The sequence below is a fragment of the Trachypithecus francoisi genome, unplaced genomic scaffold (assembly GCF_009764315.1).
Source record: "Trachypithecus francoisi isolate TF-2019V2 unplaced genomic scaffold, Tfra_2.0 Lachesis_group0, whole genome shotgun sequence".
Classification (NCBI taxonomy): Eukaryota; Metazoa; Chordata; class Mammalia; order Primates; family Cercopithecidae; genus Trachypithecus; species Trachypithecus francoisi.
The window spans coordinates 180,158,158-180,181,354 of record NW_022681453.1 but is presented as its reverse complement, the minus strand read 5'-3'; the positions used below and the strand labels follow the sequence as shown (position 1 = coordinate 180,181,354).

Here is a 23,197-nt window from a genome sequence, read left to right as displayed (position 1 = left end):
CACTGCATGGGCCGATGCCAGTTTCCATTGCCCCAAACTGCAGATTGGTGATTCATCACCTGAGCTGCCACAGGGACAGCAGGAGGCTGCTGTGTGTCCTTTCTGAATCTCTCCTTGATTCAGGCCAAGGTCCTTTGACTTTGAGTATTTCTAAGATTAAGTAGGAGATTTGGGCACTAAATTATATATTCAGTGTCCTTGCTGGAATGAAAACTTTTAATTTTGTGCAAGCATGTTCATTTGTTTCTTGTTTCTTTCTCTCAGATAATATTAGGAAATATACAATCTCCTCCAAGAGAAAAGATATTGGCCTGGATGAAAATGCAAAGAATTTGTGGTCCTAGGGGAAAGAAAATTCTAGAAGAGAAGAGAAAGGCCTGCGTGTGAGGAGGTGTCCTTGTTGTTTTCAGCTTTCTGAGACTGGAAAGGTGTGTACCACAGCAGTGGCTACTGCTTGAAGATGTCCATGATTTTGGGAGCAGAAACTGATAGAGTTTAAAAAGGACAGTTGTCCTGTTTGTAGCCACTGAGCATCACTGGAACACCTTCCTTTTTTCTACTTTGGAATTTTCCATCATTTAAAATCCACCTCCTGAAGGTAGAAGGCAGAGCTCACCTTCCTGGACTCTCCAACAGCAGGTGCTTAGGCCTCTGAGCTGGGCTTTGGGTGATATGGGTTTCTTCTGTTTGTCCCTCCAGATCCACTCTCCACCATTCTCTACCTATCCCATCCTCCAGGAGGCTGACTTGGATGGACTATATCACCAAGGTTTCCTTGTCTCTTGCTTCTGGTTGGGTTTGGCCAATGGCAGCAATAGCAAGCAGTTAGAGAGCAGGAGAAGAGCGCAGAGGGGACACTAACCCCCAGCTCCATCCATGCCGAGAAGTGTTCCTGCTGTTGTTACATTTCTATACCTAAGAGCCCAGCTTGGGAAGGGAAGCTCTCACCAGGTTCCAGAATAGCTCCTTTCCCTTGGCCCTTCAGATCTAGGTGCAGTAACAGTTTCCCCCTGTTGCTAGTTTTTGGGTGCTTTACCACCCTTTCCCACACCATTGCAAACAGCCCCCCTAATAAACTTTTGAAATTATCTTTCTGAGTGTGCCATCTTTTTCCTGCTTGAACCCTCACTGATTCACTTTGTTCATCAGATCTTTGCCAAACCTTTACCCAAAAGCTTGTGACAGAATAGAGCTGGAATAACGTGATGGTTAAGTGTACTTGTTGACTTGGCTGGGCCATGGCATCTAGACATTTGGTCCAACATTATTCTGGATGTTTTTGTAAAGGTGTATTTGAATGTGATTAATATTTAAATTGGGACTTTGAACAAATCAGATCGCCCTTCATTGTGTGGGTGGGCCTCATCAAATCAGTTGAAGGCCTGAATAGAACAAAAGTCTAGCCTCTCCCCAAGCAAGAGGGAATTTTGCCAGCAGATGGCCTTTGGACTCCAGCCGCAACATTGGCTGTTCTCTGGGTTTCAAGCGACTGCCTTTGGACTTACTGCAATTTTTCCCAGCTGGTCTATCCTATCAGATTTTGTACTTGCCAAGCCTTTGCAGTCATGTGAGCCAAGTCCTTAAAATAAATCTCTCTCCTTTTGGGAGGTTAAGGCTGTGAGGTAGAATTTCTGGCATGGATGTGGTAGTGGTACGAACTCATAAATACTGCTTGGTGGCAGTGGTAGTGATAACATTTTTGTCATCAGACTAGTTCTGCAGTGTGGGTTTAGAAATTGTTCCTGGGAGCTCATCTCAAGCCTGTTTCTCTAGCTTTCCAGAGGATTTTGTGAACTACTTACCATTCTTTGAAAAATCTCTTTTGCTATTCAATCAGAGTCTAGCTTTAACTAACCATCACAGAAGCATGGATGAACTATAGTTTGAGTAAGGTCCTATTATAAACAAAGTTTTGTTTATGTTTATGGTCTTAAACAATATTTATCAAATATAGTTTTATGACTTTGAAATACTTCATTTTTTTCTTACAATAAGCAATAAATATGCTGTCATTCAGTTGTACTCTTATTTCTTCCTTTGAGGTGTCATATACTTTTCCAGACTGGCACAAATAAAACTACTCAAGCATACTGTTATCATTCCCTCGTTTAATTTCACTTCTGAATGTCCCTGCAATCTTTATTTAGCATGAAGAAGCAAATGTGATTGTGTTTGCAAGACACTGCATTCTAAAATGGTATGTGTATATTGGTCTGTGTTCCTTTCTCTCCTTCTCTTTATATAAATATGAAGTTAAGCTTGCAGTTTCTGGGATGTTTGTGGAAGGATTAATTTCTACAAAACAGAAGGTTCAAAAACTTGCCTTAGGAACAATCCTACTTATGGGGCAATTCAACCTATGGTTTTTATTTCTGATATAATAATGTCTTAACTTTTTGGCTCCCATGGGAATGTATGAAAGGATGAAATTTGTGAGAAAATATGATTCTCCTCTTGTTATACGGATTAACTAATGGCTCCATCTCTAAATTGAGCATCTTTTGTACAATATTCTTTTAAGTGTAACAATAGTTTTATTTTCAAATATAGAATTTTATTTATTTATTTATTTTTGAGACAGAGTTTCACTCTTTTCACCCAGGCTGGAGTGCAATGGCATCTTGGCTCACTGCAACCTCTGCCTCCCGGGTTCAAGCGATTCTCCTGCCTCAGCCTCCCGAGTAGCTGGGATTACAGGTGCCCACCACCACACCCAGCTAATTTTTGTATTTTTAGTAGAGGTGGGGTTTCACCATGTTGGCCAGGCTGGTCTTGAACTCCCGGCCTCAGGTGATCCACCTACCTGGACCTCCCAAAGTGCTGGGATTGCAGGTGCGAGCCACGATGCCTAGCTTCATCTCTACCTTTTTGTGGCTTGATAGCTATATTTTTATGCTGAATAATATTTCATTGTACAGATGGACTACAGTTATTATTTATCCATTCACCTATTGAAGGACATCAATCATAGTTTTTCCCTTTAATTTTTAATAGTTTTTTTTAAATTAAAAAATTTTAAGGCCGTGAGTTAGAATTCCTGGCATGGATGTGGCAGTGCCACAAACTGTATGATTATGGCCTGATGGCAGTGGTGGTGGTCACAGTTTCCTTATCACACTAGATGTCACAGGGTTCATATTTAATTTTAATAGCTGTGTATATCATGTTCAGGCTAAATAGCATACTTAAGAGCAGGACAAGAACACAAGCAAATTTATGAATTTAAGCTTCTGTTTTCTTTTATCATTTGTACTGCAGTGATAAACTTGATCTCTTTGCTGTTCCACAAGGCACAACTTAAAAATTTTATTTTTCTCTATTTGTATTAATAAGAACTCCTTTAGCGGCTTATGCATGGCATCCCCAGAGACCACATGTGAGGACCCTACTTCACCTATTGTCCTAGTCATCACTGAATAGGAAAATTGAAACCTTTCCAGGTAGTTTAAACAGAGAGGGATTTAACATAGGGAATTGGTTGCAAAAGTCTTAGAACGACTGGAAAAGCAAGAGAAGGAAGATAATGTTGCCTAGAAGTCAAGAAGCTGCTTGTAGCAAAAAACACATTCCGAAAAGACAAAGGAAATGTCAGAACCAGATTCAGATGTGGCAGAAATTTTGGAATTATCACATGAGGAATTTAAAGTAACTATGATTAATATGCTAAGGGTGCTAGAAGAAAAAAATGTATAACATGCAGGAATAGATGAATAATGTAAGAAGAAAGATGTAAACTCTAAAAAAGCATCAAAAGGAAATACTAGAAATAAAAAACATAGTAACAGAAATGAGGAATGCCTTTAAGGGACTCATCAGTAAATTGGACATGGCCAAAGAAAGAGTCAGCGGGCTTAAAGATGTGTTCATAGAAATGGGGTGAACTGAAAGGCAAAGAGAAATAAGAATGAAAAACTGGAACAGAATATCTAAGAACTCTAGGACAATTACAAAAGGTATAACATACATGTAGTGGGAATATCAGAGGCAAAAATGTGAAAGTGAAAGGAACAGAAGAAATACTTGGAGTAATAATGTCTGAGAATTTTCCAAAATTAATGACAGCCAACAAGACACAGATCCAGGAAGGTTAGAGAACATCAAGTAGGATACATGGTAAAACAAAAACAAAACAAAAATCCTGACACCAAAGCACATCATATTCAAACTACAGAAAATCAAAGACAGAAAATCTTCAAAGAAGCCAGGGGAAGAAAACCACCTTACCCATAAATAATGAGGACAAGAATTACACTAGACTTCTCTTCAGAAATGAAGCAAGCAAGAAGAATGTGAAGTACAACATTTAAAGTGTCAAAAGAAAAAAGCTATCCACTTAGAATTCTGTGTCTAGAAAAATTATCCTCTAAAAGTGAAAAAGAAATAAGACATTTTAGATAAAAGTGAGGGAACTTGTCCCAAGACATGCCTTGGAAGAAATGGTAAAATAATTTCTTTAGAGTGAAGGAAATAATATAGGTCAGAAACTCAGATCTACATAAAGAAAGAAAGAGTGTTAGAGAAGAAATTATGAGGGTAAAATAAAATATTTTCTTATCCTTAATTGCTCCAACAATAGTTAACAGTTTGTTCAAAGTAATAACGTATTGGATGATATACTTTATGGATAGTGACACAAAGGGCAGCAATTTTATAAGGGATGGAAGGGAGTGATTGGGCTTACTCTATTATAAGATAATTGTGCCTGGTGCGGTGGCTCACGCCTGTAATCCCAGCACTTTGGGAGGCTGAGGTGGGTGGATCATGAGGTCAGGAGATTGAGACCATCCTGGCTAACACAGTGAAACCTCATCTCTGCAAAAAATACAAAAAATTAGCCAGTTGTGGTGGTGGGTGCCTGTAGTCCCAGCTGCCAGGAGGCTGAGGCAGGAGAATGGTGTGAACCCAGGACGTGGAGCTTACAGTGAGCCAAGATTGTGCCACTGCACTCCAGCCTGGGTGACAGAGCGAGACTCCATCTCAAAAAAAAAAAAAAAAAAAAAAGATAATTGTACTACCTATGAAGTGGCACAGTATTGTTTGAAAGCGGACATAGATTAGTTGTAAATGTATATTGCAAATTCTAGGCAACCTCTAAAAAATTTTAAAAAGAAGAATAATTGATATGCTACAAGAGGAGAGAAAATAGAATGGTATAAAATGCTCAATTAAAACCAGAGAAGGCAGAAAAAGAAGGAAATACCCAAAAAAGAGGAGACACAAACAAAGGCTACACATAGAAAACAGTTGCAAATATGGTAGCTATTCATCCAAATATACCAAAATAACTTTAAATGTAAATGATCTAAATACACTAATTAAAAGACAGAGACTGTTAAAGTGGATGTAAAACAAGACCCAAGGCCGGGCGCGGTGGCTCAAGCCTGTAATCCCAGCACTTTGGGAGGCCGAGACGGGCGGATCACGAGGTCAGGAGATCGAGACCATCCTGGCTAACACGGTGAAACCCCGTCTCTACTAAAAAAATACAAAAAGCTAGCCGGGCGAGGTGGCGGGTGCCGGTAGTCCCAGCTACTCGGGAGACTGAGGCAGGAGAATGGCATAAACCCGGGAGGCGGAGCTTGCAGTGAGTTGAGATCCGGCCACTGCACTCCAGTCTGGGCGACAGAGCGAGACTCCGTCTCAAAAAAAAAATAAAAAAAAAACACCAAAAAAAAAAAAACAGGACCCAACTACGTATTGTCTTACAAGAAACTCCCATTAAACATTAAGACACAGATAGGGTTCAAATAAAGAGATGGAGAAAGTTATGCCTTGCTAACACTAATCAAAAGAAAGCTAGAGTAGTTATATTAACTTCAGACACAGCAGACTTCAGAGCAAGGGAAATTATTATGGACAAAGGAGGGCATTAAATAATAATAAAGGGGCAAATTCTGTAAGAAGACATAACAATCCTTACTGTGTAAGCACCAAAAAACACACTGTTAAAATAAATTAGACAAAAACTGAAAGATTACAAGAAGAAATAGACAAATCCACTACCATAGTTGAAGACTTCAAATACATATAGCAAGTACTAATAGAACTGAAAAGAGAAATAGACAAATCCAATTATTGTTGGTAACTTCAGCACTTCTAGCTTACCAGCTAATCAAAAAAGTAGACAATCAGAAAGGGTATGAAGATCTAAGCAACACCATCAACAAGCTTGATCTAACTGACATCAAAAAACACTTTACCTACCAATAGCAAAATGCGTATTATTTTTAGATCCATATGGAATATTCACTATGATAAACCATATCTTGAATAATAAAACAATCCTGAGTAAATTTAAAAGAATTGAAATAACTCAAAGTATGTTGTCTGACTTTAATGAAAACAAACTAGAAATCAATAAAGATATCTGGGCCGGATGTGGTGGCTTATGTCTGTAATCCCAGCACTTTGGGAAACTGAAGAGGGTGGATCACCTGAGGTCAGGAATTTGAGACCAGCCTGACCGACATGGTGGAACCCCATTTCTACTAAAAATACAAAGAAATTAGCCAGGTGTGGTGACACATGCCTGTAATCCCAGCTACTTGGGAGGTTGAGGCAGAAGAATTGCTTGAACCAGGGAGTCAGAGGTTGCAGTCAGCCAAGACTGTGCCACTGTACTCCAGCCTGGGTGAGAAGAGTGAAAATCCATCTTTAAAAAAAAAAAAAAAAAAAAAAAAAAAAAAAAATATATATATATATATATATATATATGGAAAATCCCTCAGTATTTAGAAATTAAGCACATAATTCCAAATAATTATGAATCAAAGAGGAAATCTTAAGGTAAATTTTAAAATATTTGAAATAAATAAAAATACATCATATTAAAATATGTGGGATGTAGCTAAAGCAGTGTTTAGATTCAAATTTTTGGCTTTAAGTGCACATATTAAAAAAGAAGAAAAGTTTCAAATCTATAAGCTTCCACCTTAAGCAACTAGTAAAAGAAGAGCAAAATAAGCTCAAAAGAAAACCAAAGGAAAGATATAATCAATATAAAACCATAAATTAATGAAATAGAAAACAGAAAAATGGGGAAAAGTCAATGAAACAAAGAGGCAATTATTTGAAAAGCTCAATAAAATATATATAATACCTGATATGGTTTGGTTGTATCCCCACCCAAGTCTTATCTCGAATTCCCATGTGTTGTGGGAGAGAACAGGTGGGAGGTAATTGAATCATGGGGGCAGGTCTTTCCTGTGCTGTTCTCAGGATAGTGAATAAACCTCACAAGATCTGATGGTTTTAAAAGGAGGAGTTCCCCTGCACAAGCTCTCTCTTTTCCTGCTGCCATCCACATAAGATGTGACTTGCTCCTCCTTGCCTTCTGCCATGATCATGAGACCTCCCGAACCATGTGGAACTGTAAGTCCATTAAACCCTTTTTCCTGTATAAATTATCCAGTCTCGGATATGTCTTTATCAGCAGTATGAGAACAGGCTAATACAATACATCTATCCATACTCTCCAGGGAAAAAATAAAAGACACAAATAATCAACATCAGAAATGAAATAGGAATATTACTACAGACCCTGCAGACTTTAACACGATAATAACAAAATCTATAAATAACTCTATACACATAAATTCAACAACATAGATAATATAGATCAATTCCTTGAAAGAAAAAAATTAGCAAAAGTTATTTAAGAAAAAATAGTTCTATATCTATTAAAGAGATATAATTCGTATTTAGGAATCTTCAAAAAAAAAAAAAAAAAAACAAAAAACAAAAATCAATAACAAAACCAAATCCCAAAACTTTAGACCCAGAGAGCTTTACTATTCTGCCAAACAATTAATGAAGACAAAAACACCATTTCGGTGGTGGTTCCAAGATGGCCACATAGGAACAACTCCAGGCTACAGCTCCCAGCATGAGTGACACAGAAGATAGGTGATTTCTGCATTTCCAACTGAGGTACCAGGTTCATCTCACTGGGGTGTGTCAGATGGTGGGTGCAGGACAGTGGGTGCAGCCCACCAAGCAAGAGCTGAAGCAGGGCGAGGCATCACCTCTCCTGGGAAGTGCAAGGGGTAATGGAATTCCCTTTCCTAGCCAAGGGAGACCATGACACAGAGCACCTGGAAAATCGGGTCACTCCCACCCTAATACTGTGCTTTTCCAAGGGTCTTAGCAAACAGCACACCAGCAGATTATATCCCGTGCCTGATTCAGAGGGTCCCACGCCCACGGGGCCTCCCGCATTGCTAGCACAGCAGTCTGAGATCTAACTGCAAGGTGGCAGCAAGGTTGAAGGAGGGTGCCCACCATTGCTGAGGCTTGAGTAGGTAAACAAAATGGCCGGGAAGCTCGAACTGGGTGGAGCCCACCACAGCTCAAGGAGGCCTGTCTGCCTCTGTAGACTCCACCTCTGGGGACAGGACAACAGACACCTCTGTTGTCTTTTGTTGTAGCCAAACAAAAGACAACAGAAACCTCTGCAGATTTAAATGTCCCTATCTGACAGCTTTGAAGAGAGTAGTAGTTCTCCCAGCATGGAGTTTGAGATCTGAGAATGGACAGACTGCCTCCTCAAGTGGGTGCCTGACTCCCGAGTAGCCTAACTGAGAGGCACCCCCATGTAGGGGCAGACTGACACCTCACACAGCTGGGTACCCCTCTGAGACGAAGCTTCCAGAGGAATGATCAGGCAGCAACATTTGCTATTCAGCAATATTCACTCTTCTGCAGCCTCTGCTTCTGCTGCTGATACCAAGGCAAACAGGGTCTGGAGTGGACCTCCAGCAAACTCCAACAGACCTGCAGCTGAGGGTCCTGACTGTCAGAAGGAAAACTAACAAACAGAAAGGGCAGCCACACCAAAACCACACCTGTACGTCATTATCATCAAAGACCAAAGGTAGATAAAGCCACAAAGATGGGGAAAAAACAGAGCAGAAAAGCTGAAAATTCTAAAAATTAGAGCATCTCTCCCCCTCCAAAGGAATGCAGCTCCTTGCCAGCAACGGAACAAAGCTGGATGGAGAATGACTTTGACGAGTTGAGAGAAGAAGGCTTCAGATGATCAGACTTCTCCGAGCTAAAGGAGGAAGTTCAAACGCATCGCAAAGAAGCTAAAAACATTGAAAAAAGATTACACGAATGGCTAACTAGAATAACCAATGTAGAGAAGTCCTTAAATGACCTGATAGAGCTGAAAACCATGGCACGAGAACTATGTGACAAGTGCACAAGCTTCAGTAACTGATTCGATCAACTGGAAGAAAGGGTATCAGTGATCAAAGATCAAACGAATGAAATGAAGTGAGAAGAGAAGTTAAGAGAAAAAAGAGTAAAAAGAAAAAAACAAAGCCTCCAAGAAATACGGGACTATGTGAAAAGATCAAATCTATGTCTTATTGGTGTACCTGAAAGTGACGGGGAGAATGGAACCAAATCGGAAAACACTTTGCAGGATATTATCCAGGAGAACTTCCCCAACCTAGCAAGGCAGGCCAACATTCACATTCAGGAAATACAGAGAATGCCACAAAGATACTCCTCGAGAAGAGCAACTCCAAGACACATAATTGTCAGATTCACCAAAGTTGAAATGAAGGAAAAAATGTTAAGGGCAGCCAGAGAGAAAGGTTGGGTTACCCACAAAGGGAAGCCCATCAGACTAATGCAAATCTCTTGGCAGAAACTCTACAAGCCAGAAGAGAGTGGGGGCCAATATTCAACGTTCTTAAAGAAAATAATTTTCAACCGAGAATTTCATATCCAGTCAAACTAAGTTTCATAAGTGGAGGAGAAATAAAATCCTTTACAGACAAGCAAATGCTGAGACATTTTGTCACCACCAGGCCTGCCCTACAAGAACTCCTGAAGGAAGCACTAAACATGGAAAGGAATAACGGGTACCAGGCACTGCAAAAACATGCCAAAATATAAAGACCATCAATGCTAGGAAGAAACTGCATCAACTAACGAGCAAAATAAGCAGCTAACATCAAAACGACATATAACAATATTAACCTTATTCACACATAACAATATTAACCTTCAATGTAAATGGGCTAAATGCTCCAATTAAAAGACACAGACTGGCAAATTGAATAAAGGGTCAAGACCCATCAGTGTGCTATATTCAGGAGATCCATCTCACATGCAGAGACACACATGGGCTCAAAATAAAGGGATGGAGGAAGATCTACCAAGCAAATGGAAAACAAAAAAAGGCAGAGGTTGCAATCCTAGTCTCTGATAAAACAGACTTTAAACAAACAAAGATCAAAAGAGACAAAGAAGGCCATTACATAATGGTAAAAGGATCAATTCAACTAGAAGAGCTAACTATCCTAAATATATATGCACCCAATACAGGAGCACCCAGATTCATAAAGCAAGCCCTTAGAGGCTTACAAAGAGACTTAGACTCCCACACAAATAATGGGAGACTTTAACACCCCACTGTTAACATTAGACAGATCAATGAGACACAAAGTTAACAAGGATATCCAAGAATTGAACTCAGCTCTGCACCAGGCGGATGTAATAGACATCTACAGAACTCTCCACCCCAAATCAACAGAATATACATTCTTCTCAACACCACATCACACTTATTCCAAAATTGACCACATAGTTGGAAGTAAAGCACTCCTCAGCAAATGTAAAAGAACAGAAATTATAACAAACTGTCTCTGAGACCCCAGTGCAATCAAACTAGAACTCAGGATTAAGAAACTCACTCAAAACCACTCAATGACATGGAAACTGAACAACCTGCTCCTGCATGACTACTGGGTACATAACAAAATGAAGGCAGAACTAAAGATGTTCTTTGAAACCAATGAGAACCAAAATACAACATACCAGAATCTCTGGGACACATTCAAAGCGGTATGTAGAGGGAAATTTGTAGCACTAAATGCCCACAAGAGAAATCAGGAAAGATCTAACATGGACACCCTAACATCACAATTAAAAGAACTAGAGAAGCAAGAGCAAACACATTCAAAAGCTAGCAGAAGGCAAGAAATAACTAAGATCAGAGCAGAACTGAAGGAGACACAGACACAAAAGCTCTTTAAAAAATCAATGAATCCAGGAGCTGGTTTTTTGAAAAGATGAACAAAATTGATAGACTACCAGCAAGACTAACAAAGAAGAAAAGAGAGAAGAATCAAATAGATGCAATAAAAAATGATATAGGGGATATCACCACTGACCCCACAGAAATACAAACTACCATCAGAGAATACTATAAACAACTTTACGCAAATAAACTAGAAAACCTAGAAGAAATGGATAAATTCCTGGACATATACACTCTCCCAAGACTAAACCAGGAAGAAGTTGAATCCCTGAATAGACCAATAGCAGGCTCTGAAATTGAGGCAATATTTAATAGCTTACCAACCAAAAAAGTCCAGGACCACACAGATTCACAGCTGAATTCTACCAGAGGTACAAGGAGGAGCTGGTACCATTCCTTCTGAAACTATTCCAATCAGTAGAAAAAGAGGGAATCCTCCCTAACTCATTTTATGAGGCCAACATCATCCTGATACCAAAGTCTGGCAAAGACACAACAAAAAAAGAGAGTTTTAGACCAATATGCCTGATGAACATTGATGTAAAAATCCTCAATAAAATACTGGCAAACCGAATCCAGTAGCACATCAAAAAGCGTATCCACCATGATCAAGTGGGCTTCATCCCTGGGATGCAAGGCTGGTTCAACACACACAAATCAATAAATGTAATCCAGCATATAAACAGAACCAAAGACAAAAACCACATGATTATCTCAATAAATGAGAAAAGGCCTTTGGCAAAATTCAACAGCCCTTCATGCTAAAAACTCTGAATAAATTTGGTATTGATGGAATGTATCTCAAAATAATAACAGCTATTTATGACAAACCCACAGCCAATATCATACTGAATGGAATAAATTTGGTATTGATGGAATGTATCTCAAAATAATAACAGCTATTTATGACAAACCCACAGCCAATATCATACTGAATGGGCAAAAACTGGAAGCATACCCTTTGAAAACTGGCACAAGACAGGGATGCCCTCTCTCACCACTCCCATTCAACATAGTGTTGGAGCTTCTGGTCAGGGCAATCAGGCAGGAGAAAGAAATAAAGGGTATTCAATTAGGAAAAGAGGAAGTCAAATTGTCCCTGTTTGCAGATGACATGATTGTATATTCAGAAACCCCATCGTCTCAGCCCAAAATCTCCTTAAGCTGATAAGCAACTTAGGCAAAGTCTCAGGACACAAAATGTGCAAAAATTACAAGCATTCTTATACACCAATAACAGACAAACAGAGAGCCAAATCATGAGTGAAATCCCATTCACAATTACTTCAAATAGAATAAAATACCTAGGAATCCAACTTACAAGGGATGTGAAGGACCTCTTCAAGGAGAACTACAAACCACTGCTCAATCAAATAAAAGAGGACACAAACAAATGGAAGAACATTCCATGCTCATGGATAGGAAGAATCAATATAATGAAAATAGTCATACTGCCCAAGGTAATTTATAGATTCAGTGCCATCACCATTAAGCTACCAATGACTTTCTTCACAGAATTGGAAAAAACTACTTTAAAGTTCATGTAGAACCAAAAAACAGCCCCCATTGCCAAGGCAATTCTAAGCCAAAAGAACAAAGCTGGAGGCATCACACTACCTTACTTCAAACTGTACTACAAGGCTACAGTAACCAAAACAGCATGGTACTGGTACCAAAACAGAGATACAGACCAATAGAACAGAACAGAGCCCTCAGAAATAATACCACACATCTACAACCATCTGATCTTTGACAAACCTGACAAAAACAAGAAATGGGAAAAGGATTCCCTATTTAATAAATGGTGCTGGGAAAACTGGCTAGCCATACATAGAAAGGTGAAACTGGATCCCTTCCTTACACCTTATATGAAAATTAAATCAAGATGGATTAGAGACTGAAATGTTAGACCTAAAACCATAAAAACCCTAGAAGTAAACCTAGGCAATACCATTCAGGACATAGGCATGGGCAAAGACTTCATGTCTAAAACACCAAAAGCAATGGCAACAAAAGCCAGAATTGACAATTGGGATCTAATTAAACTAAAGAGCTTCTGCACAGCAAAAGAAACTACCATCAGAGTGAACAGGCAACCTACAGAATGGGAGAAAATTTTTGCAATCTACTCATCTGACAAAGGGCTAATATCCAGAACCCACAAAGAACTTAAACAAATTTACAAGAAAAAAACAACCCCATAAAAAAGTGGGCAAAGGATGTGAACAGATACTTCTCAAAAGAAGACATTTATGCAGCCAATAGACACATGAAAGAATGCTCATCATCACTCGCCATCAGAGAAATGCAAATCAAAACCACAATGAGATACCATCTCACACCAGTTAGAATGGTGATCATTAAAAAGGCAGGAAACAACAGGTGCTGGAGAGGATGTGGAGAAATAGGAACACTTTTACACTGTTGGTGGGACTGTAAACTAGTTCAACCATTGTGGAAGACAGTGTGATGATTCCTCAAGGATCTAGAACTAGAAATACCATTTGACCCAGCCATCCCATTAGTGGGTATATACCCAAAGGATCATAAATCATGCTGCTATAAAGACACATGCACACATATGTTTATTGTGGCACTATTCACAATAGCAAAGACTTGGAACCAACCGAAATGTCCATCAATGACAGACTGGATTAAGAAAATGTGGCACATATACACCATGGAATACTATGCAGCCATAAGAAAGGATGAGTTCATGTCCTTTGTAGGGACATGGATGCAGCTAGAAACCATAATTCTCAGCAAACTATTGCAAGAACAGAAAACCATAAACACTGCATGTTCTCACTCATAGGTGGGAACTGAGCAAATCGACAAGGAGGGAATACTTCCAAACTGATGATATGACTCTCACATTACTTTGATACAAAAACCAAAGATAGACCAGTGACATTGATACAAAAATCTTCAACAAAATATTAGTAAATTGAATCTAACAATATATAAAAAGAATAATGCAATACAACAAAGGATGGCTCAGTATTTGAAAATGAACCCATATAATCTACCATATTAACACACCAAAGAAGAAAAATCCTATGTATCGGCTAGGAAGTTCTTCTGACCTGGGATGAGCTGCTTCAAATGTTTGTCATCAGCTGTAGGTTGGGTAGGCAGGTCTGCTAATCTTAAGCGGGCTCTCTTACGTGCTTGAGGGTCAGCTGTTGTTGAAGGGGCTTGGATGACTTGGATGACTGGAATGACCGTGCTCTTTCACATGGTTTCTCTCATTCTTCAACGTTTGTTTTTGTGGCATTGGCAAGGATCCCCAAAATAGGACAAAATCATGCACGTGTTAAGACCCAGACTTGGAACTGGTTCACTATCACTTCTATTGTATTTTACTGTCAAAAGAAGTGACAAGACCAGCCCAAATTCAAAGGGTGTGAAAATAGATATTTGATTAGAGGACCTACAAAATCACATTGTAAAGGGGTATTGATCAGGGAGATACAGGGGGAGATAAAGAATTTGGCCCATTTTTGGTAGTCAGTATACACAGAGATTCACTTAGGTGTTTTCAAGAAAAAGGCATTCATTACAAAATGCACATGGCTGTATCTTACAGCTTGTACCTAGACCTATTCCTAGAAGCTCTATTTTTCTCTGTGTGTCCTGCTAATTAGTGTCTCTCTTCCTTCCCTTCCCCTTCCTCCTTCCCTTTCTCTTTCTGTCTTTGTCTCCCTCCCTCCCCTTCCCTTCCCTTCCCTTCCCTTCCCTTTCTTTTCTTTTCTTTTCTTCTTTTTTCTTCAGGGTCTTACTCTGTCACCCAGGCTGGAGTACAGTGGCATGATCATGGCTCATTGCAGCCTCAACCTCCCAGGCTCAAGTGATCATCACACCTCAGCCTCCCTCGTAGCTGGGACCACAGGAGCATGCCACCATTCCTGACTAATATTTAATTTTTTTTATAGAGACAGAGTCTCACTATATTGCCCAAGCTGGTCTCAAACTCCTGGGCTCAAACATTCCTCCTGCCTCTATCCCCCAATATACTGGGCTTACAGGCATAAGCCACCATGCCCGGCTGTGTCTCTTTTTTTCTATCACAACTGTCTAGATCTTGGTACTAATTCCTGAGTGAGTATCTGATGGGTCAGTTCTATCATGGAATATCCACCAAACTGTAGGTTGACTGCTAACTGCCCCCCATATCCCCTTAGCATCACCATTTCAGTAATTGTCAGTATTGTGCTACTCTACGTATCTGCAACTCTCTGCTTGAGGGCTTTCTCTTGGCCCAAGCTTGTAGGCCAGTCTGGCAGTGCTGGGGATCTAATCTACAACAATGGCAGATGAGATTGGTGGATATGGCAGGTTATTTGTGGTGAAAATACCAACTCTTAAACCCTCTCTGAATCCATGCCCCTCGCCTTAAGACTTTGCAGTTCCTCTCACTAAAGAGAGGGCGTCTATTTTCCCATCACTTAAATAAGGGCTTCATGTGATTTTCATTGGTCTATAGGATATTATATTAGCAGACTTGCTGTAAGCAGAGGCTTGTGAAAGTCCTTGTGCATTTCTGGTTTCTCAGCTATTCCTCTGTGACGGCCCTGAGAACATGGCCAGGCTAGCCTGCGCAGGAATGAGACATATGGAGCAGCCAAGGCCTTTGTAGAACAATTGATAGTCATATGACCCCTGGGCATGTGAGAGAGAGCCAAGCTAAGATCAGCAGACCAAACTAGCCAATCCACAGCTGGACTGCAGATGCATGAGTGAGCTTAGCTGAGATCAAAAGAAACTGCCCAGCTGACCTGCAGACTCATGAGCAGAATAGATGGTTGTTATTTTAAGCTACTAGATTCTCCTTGAACTCTAAGCCTGGAGGCTTTAGTGATTCAGGGAGGAGAGGTTAGGTTCCTGACTTCTTTAGCAAGAGATAGGTTTGAGCATTAGGCATTGTTGAGAAGGGAGATTTTTCTAAATTTCTTTAGTTTTTTTTTTTTTTTTCATAGCAAAAGCCAGTTTCCCTAGACTTTCTCTTATCTAGTAAAAAAAGAAATACTTATCCCCATCTAGGCTTAGCCTCAAAGCTGGAATTGAGAAGGAGAATATGACACAGAGAAAGCCTGTCCCTTCTGCTGAGATGTTTGAGGGGATAAGAGGAGTCAGAGTGAGAGACTGAGGCCGAAAAAGAAGCCCTTTGGACATGTAGGTCCTAGATATTCCCTCTCATGAAGATGAGGAGCAGCATTAGAGGAGACTGTACAGATCTGAGGTAATCACTATGTCATTCACATGAAGACGCTTCAACCCCCTCCTTCGTATACCCAACTGCCATTTTGGAAAGAAATGTCTGTGCACATGTGTGTTAGATACGTATGTATGCGTGCCTGGGCAGTGCTGAAAATAATAGAGACTGAGAAGGATAGTGGTTACTCCTGGGGGAAGATATCTTTCGCTCTCAGGCTCTCATGGTTGCAAAATGGCTGTGACATCCCCATGTAGCATGTCTGTGCTCCACACATGGTAAAACTGAATCTTTTAAAGAGCTTTCCTGGAGGTCACAGCCAGCAAATTCCATTTATATCTCATTGATCAGGACTGAGTCACGTAACCAAATCCCACTGCAAGATAATCTAAGGAGATCAGTATTTTTAAGTGGACACATTGTCAACCTAAACAAAAACAGGAGTCTGTTAGTCAAGAAGGAGTAAACAGATTTTAGGTAGGTATATATGTTAGGGTAATGCCAGCTGCCTTAACAACACAACTCTAAAATTTCAATGACTTAACACAACAGAATTTTATTTCTAGGCCATTAAAAGTTCAGTGTGGGTGTGGTCAGTGGTCAGCCTGTTAACATGTTGTGCTGCCATCCTCTAGGGCAAGGGAGCGTTCTTCATTCATCGGACAGATGGGAAGGGAGGGTAGAGAAAGTACACAATGCTGTAGCCACCATGACCTAGAAATGGCACATATCACTTCTGCTCACATTTCATGGGTGAGAACTAGTCACAGGGCTCTATCTTGAAGCAAGCAATCCTGGGAAAGTTTCCTACCTAGATATGTGCTTCCAGTTACAACTGTATACCTAGAATGGAGCATAACATATTTTTCTCAGTTTATTCTTTTCATTTGGCTGTATTGTATATACTGGATAACTGGTTTAAAAAAATTTTTAAATTAAAGCATAGACTATAATCAGAAAGATGCTTAGATGAGAAACGTATAGTCCAATGCATTTTCATAAACTTAGCACACCTATGTGACCAGTATGTAGATCTAGAAACAGAAAATAATTAGTACTGCAGAATTTCCTCTGGGGAGGATAAGTTTCTTGATGCATCGTTAGCTATTGCCACAGAGATAATCAGCAGTGTCTGCCATAGTCACTAACAACAGGAAATTTATATTTTCAATTTATCTATGTTGCTTATTAAGTGCCGTATCAATCACTGGTGCAGTTTGGTGGCTGAGTTTGATGGGAGTTTAAGCAAACAACTCTGTGCATGACCAGTCATAGGCCAGGGTACTGCTGCATCCTGAATTGGTTGAATTTCTTGTGGTCTGTTGCATATTCAAAGGGTGCAGGTAATGGAAACCCCCCTTGCTGATAAACACTGCTGAGAATGTTTTCAGTTTTGCCTTGTACATGAGAGTGCTTTTTTGGTTCTAAGTAACTAGTGGTGACTTTCAGTTTAATGGATCCTACAAATGAAATGCCCAAAGCAAAACATTTCTCCTTAAAATAGAGCTGAAATTGTGAATACATTTGTATTGTGGAGTTTACATAAATGTGAACGAGGCACACAAGTACACAGGAGCTAGTTAAGTGTTTCACATGCTTGTGTTTGTCTGGTAGGGTGTTTATTATGGCTTAGTTTGATAAGGCCTCATTTTAATAAGATCCTTGAATATGCAAATATGCAAAGGGCTGGGTGGGCAACATTTTTGGGTTTGTTTGTGCGGCCTTTGGGCACTAAGTGCTGTTATAGCTGCTGTGGGGTAGAAACAGAGTAGTAGTTGTGAGCATTGGCTTTGGCATCAGAAATATCTGCATTGAGTCACTGATTTTGATGCTTTTTGGCCACGTTTACTGGGCAAATGACCTAACCTATCTTAGCTTCCTCTTCTCTTCTAGAATTGTTCTAGAATTTTTTAATTTTTATTATTATTTTTTGAGATGGAGTTTCACTCTTGTCACCCAGGCTGGAGTGCAGTGATACGATCTCAGCTCACTGCAACCTCCACCTCCTGGGTTCAAGTGATTCTCTTGCCTCAGCCTCCCGAGTAGCTGGGATTACAGGTGCCCGCCACCATGCCTGGCGACTTTGTACTTTTGTATTTTTAGTAGGGAAGGGGTTTTGCCATGTTGGCCAGGCTGGTCTTCAACTCCTGACCTCAGGTGATCCGCCCACCTCGGCCTCCCAAAGTGCTGGGATTACAGGCATGAGCCACCGCATCTGGCCTGAAGCTTGTTATTGTACTTCAGACATTGGTTGGGGTCACTCTAGACACTGTTCCTTAATCATTGGATGACATTAGCTTGAAGTCTATTTAACAGTTGGTGGAAAGTCCAATGCCCCATCTGATGAACTCTGTTTCTCCCGTGCTTGCCATCTTTACCTGTACTATCCTACGCATGCTATCCCATGCACGTGCCCCAAGTGGATGATCCTATTTATTTCATCCCAGAGCTTTTGTGTATGCTCTGTGTTAAAGGTTTGGGAGGCAGAGACATTTTCATTTCATTAACAGAAACAATTAAAAATTGAATATTAGACATCCCTGTACCTAAAACTTTGCTCATTTCCGCACCTCAGATTCCAGCTGCTATAAAAGTTGCTTTGTAAGGCCATCTGTATGGTTGTGTAGTTTGTGCAGTGCACAGAAGAATCTGGCCAAGGGAGGTGAGTGAGGGTAAAATCCAGCCTGTGATCTGCTTATCAAGCTGTGAGCCCTAGTGAAGGGCTGTGTTTACTCAGAGGTGGCCCCTTTCGCTAATTAATCCACCCAGATGGGCACTTTTAGCTAAGTCACACAAGGGCTATGTTGATTCATCATTTTTCTCTCTCCTATCCCCTTGTTTTCTCTGGTCTTTATATCTAAGGAGCAATTAAAAAAATTATTTCTATAAATCCATATTCTCTTAGCCTAAACTCTTCAGCCACACATTTGTTTTCTGAATTCAGAATTTTCAGAATGTAGAAAGGTACACATACCTTGTGTTATGTAACAACTCCAGCAGGGTCTGGAAAAGCACTCTGTAATTAAACACATTAACATTTACCTGGAAAAATGGATGAATATTCACACTGTGTTTGATGAATAAAAACTATAAATAGTCGGGTCTTAACACCAAGTGATTCAAGTCAGGTCAGGGTTTACTGCCTTTGAGTTTTGAAAAAACTTTCAGTTTTCAGAGCCTTTTGGGTTTCAGACTGAGGGATTTGGGCCTGTAGTTTCTTATGCAGAACTATTGGGGTCCCTTCAGTTCCTACATACAAAGTCATCTTGGGGTCTCCTTTTGCCTATCCAAAACTGTGTTGTAAATGTGAAATGAACTCTTGTCAAAGTCTGATTGGCTGGATTAGATTTTTAGAAAAGTGGGTACCAAACTGCACCGCTTATTAGAATTTCCCAAGAATCTCTTAAACATTCTGGTACCCAGATCTACCACAGATCAGTTAATCAGAATGCCTGCAGTGTGGGCATTCTGACTTCATTATCTCTAGGTGTTTCCAATGTGAAGCAAAATTTGGGAACTTCTGGCTTCGGGGAAAGGGGAAATCATTTGGAAGGATGCTGAGGCCTGTCTCCTAATCACGGAGAGGGCTAAGCTGATGCTGAAACAAGGGACGTACAAATTATCTTTTGCATCTGCTCTCTAGTGTGGAGGTGAGTGAAGGGATTCGGTAGGGCTACATTAGCTTGCTGTCCTGAGGCAGGATACCTGGACCTTGTGGTAGGGAAGTAGGTTGCTCTACCAAATGGCCTGGAACAGTATAACGTAAGACCTTGATGACCGGATGGAAACTAGTCAGGAAAACATTGACTCTCCCTGCCTGTCTGACCTTCATCCTGTTTCTGGGTCAATTCAGCTTCTTACCATTGAGGCTCATCTCTTACTATTGTCTCTGTTGGGTCCCTTTGGCCTGGAAGATGAAGTTGGGCTTCCTCATATTACTCTTGCCACTCCCTAACATTATGTCTTTTACCCACATTCTTTGGGTAAAAGACTTGAGGTTAGGATTCTTTATGGTACTCATCCCACTTGATTAGATTTTGGCTCTTGTGTCTCCACTCCCGCATTGTCCTTCTGGCTGACATCCCAAATGGCCCTATGAAAGTTAGAAAGCAGGCAGTGTCCAAGAGGTCAAAACCATCCAGGTGCCTGTAAAGCCAGACCAGCAGTTAGGGGTAGGGGACCCCAAAAGACATAGTGCAAGGAGAAGCAAGGGAGGAGATGAGTGATGTCGTTTGAATTATTGTTCAGCAAATATTCAGTCCCCTCTCCCTCAATTTCCCACCCTATTGATTTGGGGCTTGGCTGTACGATGTTTCTTGGCTGGTAGAATGTTAGCTGATATGACAGAAACGGCTATCTTACCTTTGCTTGGGTCACAGGGCAAGGTGTCTTATGCTCCAGTGATCCACTAAAAGGAAAGCATGCCTACGGATTTACTGTCTTTTCCGCCTGGGACTCAAAATGAAGAGACACATGGAGCACACATGAACACAACCTACAGCCTGGAGCCCAGCCAGCCAAGCAGCAGTCGAAAGTGAACCATCCCAGCAGACCCAGGGGACTGTGAGTGAGACAAATACACATTGGTTGTTGTAGCCACTGAGTTTTAAGGTACTTTGTTATGTGGCATTATTGTGGCAATAGCTGACTAACACAAATAAATTAAGGGAGGATCAAAGGCCATTCCTGTTTCAGCAGGGAAACCTTTTTGCATTTCAGCCTGGACTTAGGGCTGATCCTAGAGTATAAGTAGCTTAGAGCTGGTGGGTAGGCAAGTGAGCCACACTGAGCTGCTAATAAGAGAGCTGGCTGAAGATGAGGGTAGGAGGTGGAGAGGAGGTACTACCGTCTCCCTTGCTTTCTGTGAGGGGTTTGTTTCCAGACACCCTCAGATACCAAAATCCACACATTCAAATCTCAAAGTTGGCCCTTGGGAACTCACATATAAAAAAAGCCAGCCCTTTATATCCATGGATTTTGTATCTCGCAAATACTGTATTTTCCATCTGTGCTTGGTTTTGGATGCCAAACCCGCAGATACAGAGGACCGACTGTATTTATTGAAAAAAAAATTCGTGTGTAAGTGAACCCATGAAGTTCAAACTTGCGTTGCTCAAGGGTTAACTCTAATTCTGTTTCACATTGAGAATTTGCTTTTTTTACATTTTATTTTTAAAAATTGACATATAATAATTATACATATTTATAGGGTACCCAATGATGTCATATGCATATAATGTAGGGGGATCATATCATGGTAATTAGCATATCCATCATCTTCAACATTTATCATTTCTTTGTGCAGGGGACATTCAGTATCCTCCTTCTAGCTGTTTGAAACTGTATAATATATTATTGTTAACCAATCTCTCCCCATCACCACTTCTCCAGAATTTGTTTTAAATGGAAATGGATCCAGGTAAGTAACTCAGGAGCTCTACTTTATAAAAGAGTTAGATCTTGTCCTAAACTGTAACAAGCAGATAAGCTAGACCAGCAATCAGTCAAAATCAGACACTTCTCAGAAATACTCTTAAGTCCCTGCCCACCTCAGACCCGTCGCATTTCTCCATTGTTGCTTTACAGGGTCAGAGAATGACCTGTAGTGTAGTCATGCCTTTTATGTTTGTCTTCATAGAAAAACAAGTGTGACCTTGGCCTCTGGGTACCAGAACAATAAATTTAAAAAAGATTTAAATCAAGCAGAACCTCATAGGCACTCTGATTCAGTTCTTCTTCTTCTTTTTTTCTTTCTTAAAGGAAATTGTTTTATTTCCACACAGGAAAAGAAATGCACTGTTGTTTAATTCAACATTAAAATATGGAATAAGCAAATACAGCTTTTCCTAATTAAATTCCACTATGTTGGGTAGTGTGAAGGGTAATTTGCACTATGTGAGATGTATGTATTGGCGAATAAAAGGATTCTTACGGCCAAAGAAGTCAGAGAGATGGGTTAAACAACATTTAGCAGCTTTCTTTACTGTAGGACTTTTCAGAGCCTTTGTCTAGCCAGTGGACTTCCCCCGCCACCTGCATACCCAGGATCATCTCTTAGGAATAGAGTGGAAAATGCTCTCAGAGACCTTGTATTAGGTAAATGTCTGGACTTGTAATAATCTCTTCTATGATTGTCAAAGGTTGTCCTTGAAGCAGTAAAAATGATGTGTACTCTCTGGGAGTAGAGATTTGGTTTACTCTGCCTGATTTCCTAGATCTGTGGCCATCTCTTGATCAAGGGCCATGTCTTCCTCTTTCTTTCCTGGAACCACTCTTTAGAATGCACGGAATGAGTTTGGCAAGCTTGTTAATGCCTGGATATTTATAAATATGTAACTATTTCATTACTGCTGCTTTCCTCTGTGCAACGCACGCTCCCTTGCGAAGGTATTTGTACTAACAGAGCGCAAATCCACTGGCACCCCCACATCTATCTGTCACTGTCTTTCTCCTGGAATTTAATTGGCAACAGTGACTCGAGGGACCTTATTTGGTAGCACTCTGGGAGGGACTCTTTCCCTAAGGGTTCACATTCCCAATGACAGATTTTTCCTTGTGGTTGACAAGAGGGGCTTGTAAGCTGAAGCCCCTCCTGCAGAGATCGCCATGCCTCACGTCTTACCCCAGTGGGGTAGCAGGGTTCTGCTTGCTCCTTGAGATAGCCCATGAGAGCCTGGGTGCTTTTAATTTAGGTTCCCCACACCAGTGTTTCACCACTAGGATTGTATTCTTCCTTCTATTCTAAAGATAGGAGAGCTTGCTGGGGCTTATTGGTGGGGGAGATAAAGAGCAAAATTGCAGTAAAAAAACTTTCTTATCAAAATTGGATATTTTCTAAGGTAAAAGAAACACCATTTTTTTTTTGTCTCCACATCTTTCTTCCATAGTCATGTGGAATCAGACTTGATGCTTCCAGTTACTTAGCACTT

The 23,197-nt window shown here is 40.4% G+C and overlaps 1 pseudogene; it reads right to left on the bottom strand.

Annotated features, from left to right (window-relative positions):
- Window positions 1-22,935, bottom strand: part of LOC117078870 — a 46,629-nt pseudogene extending 23,694 nt beyond the window's left edge.
- Window positions 22,936-23,197: the final 262 nt, after the last annotated feature.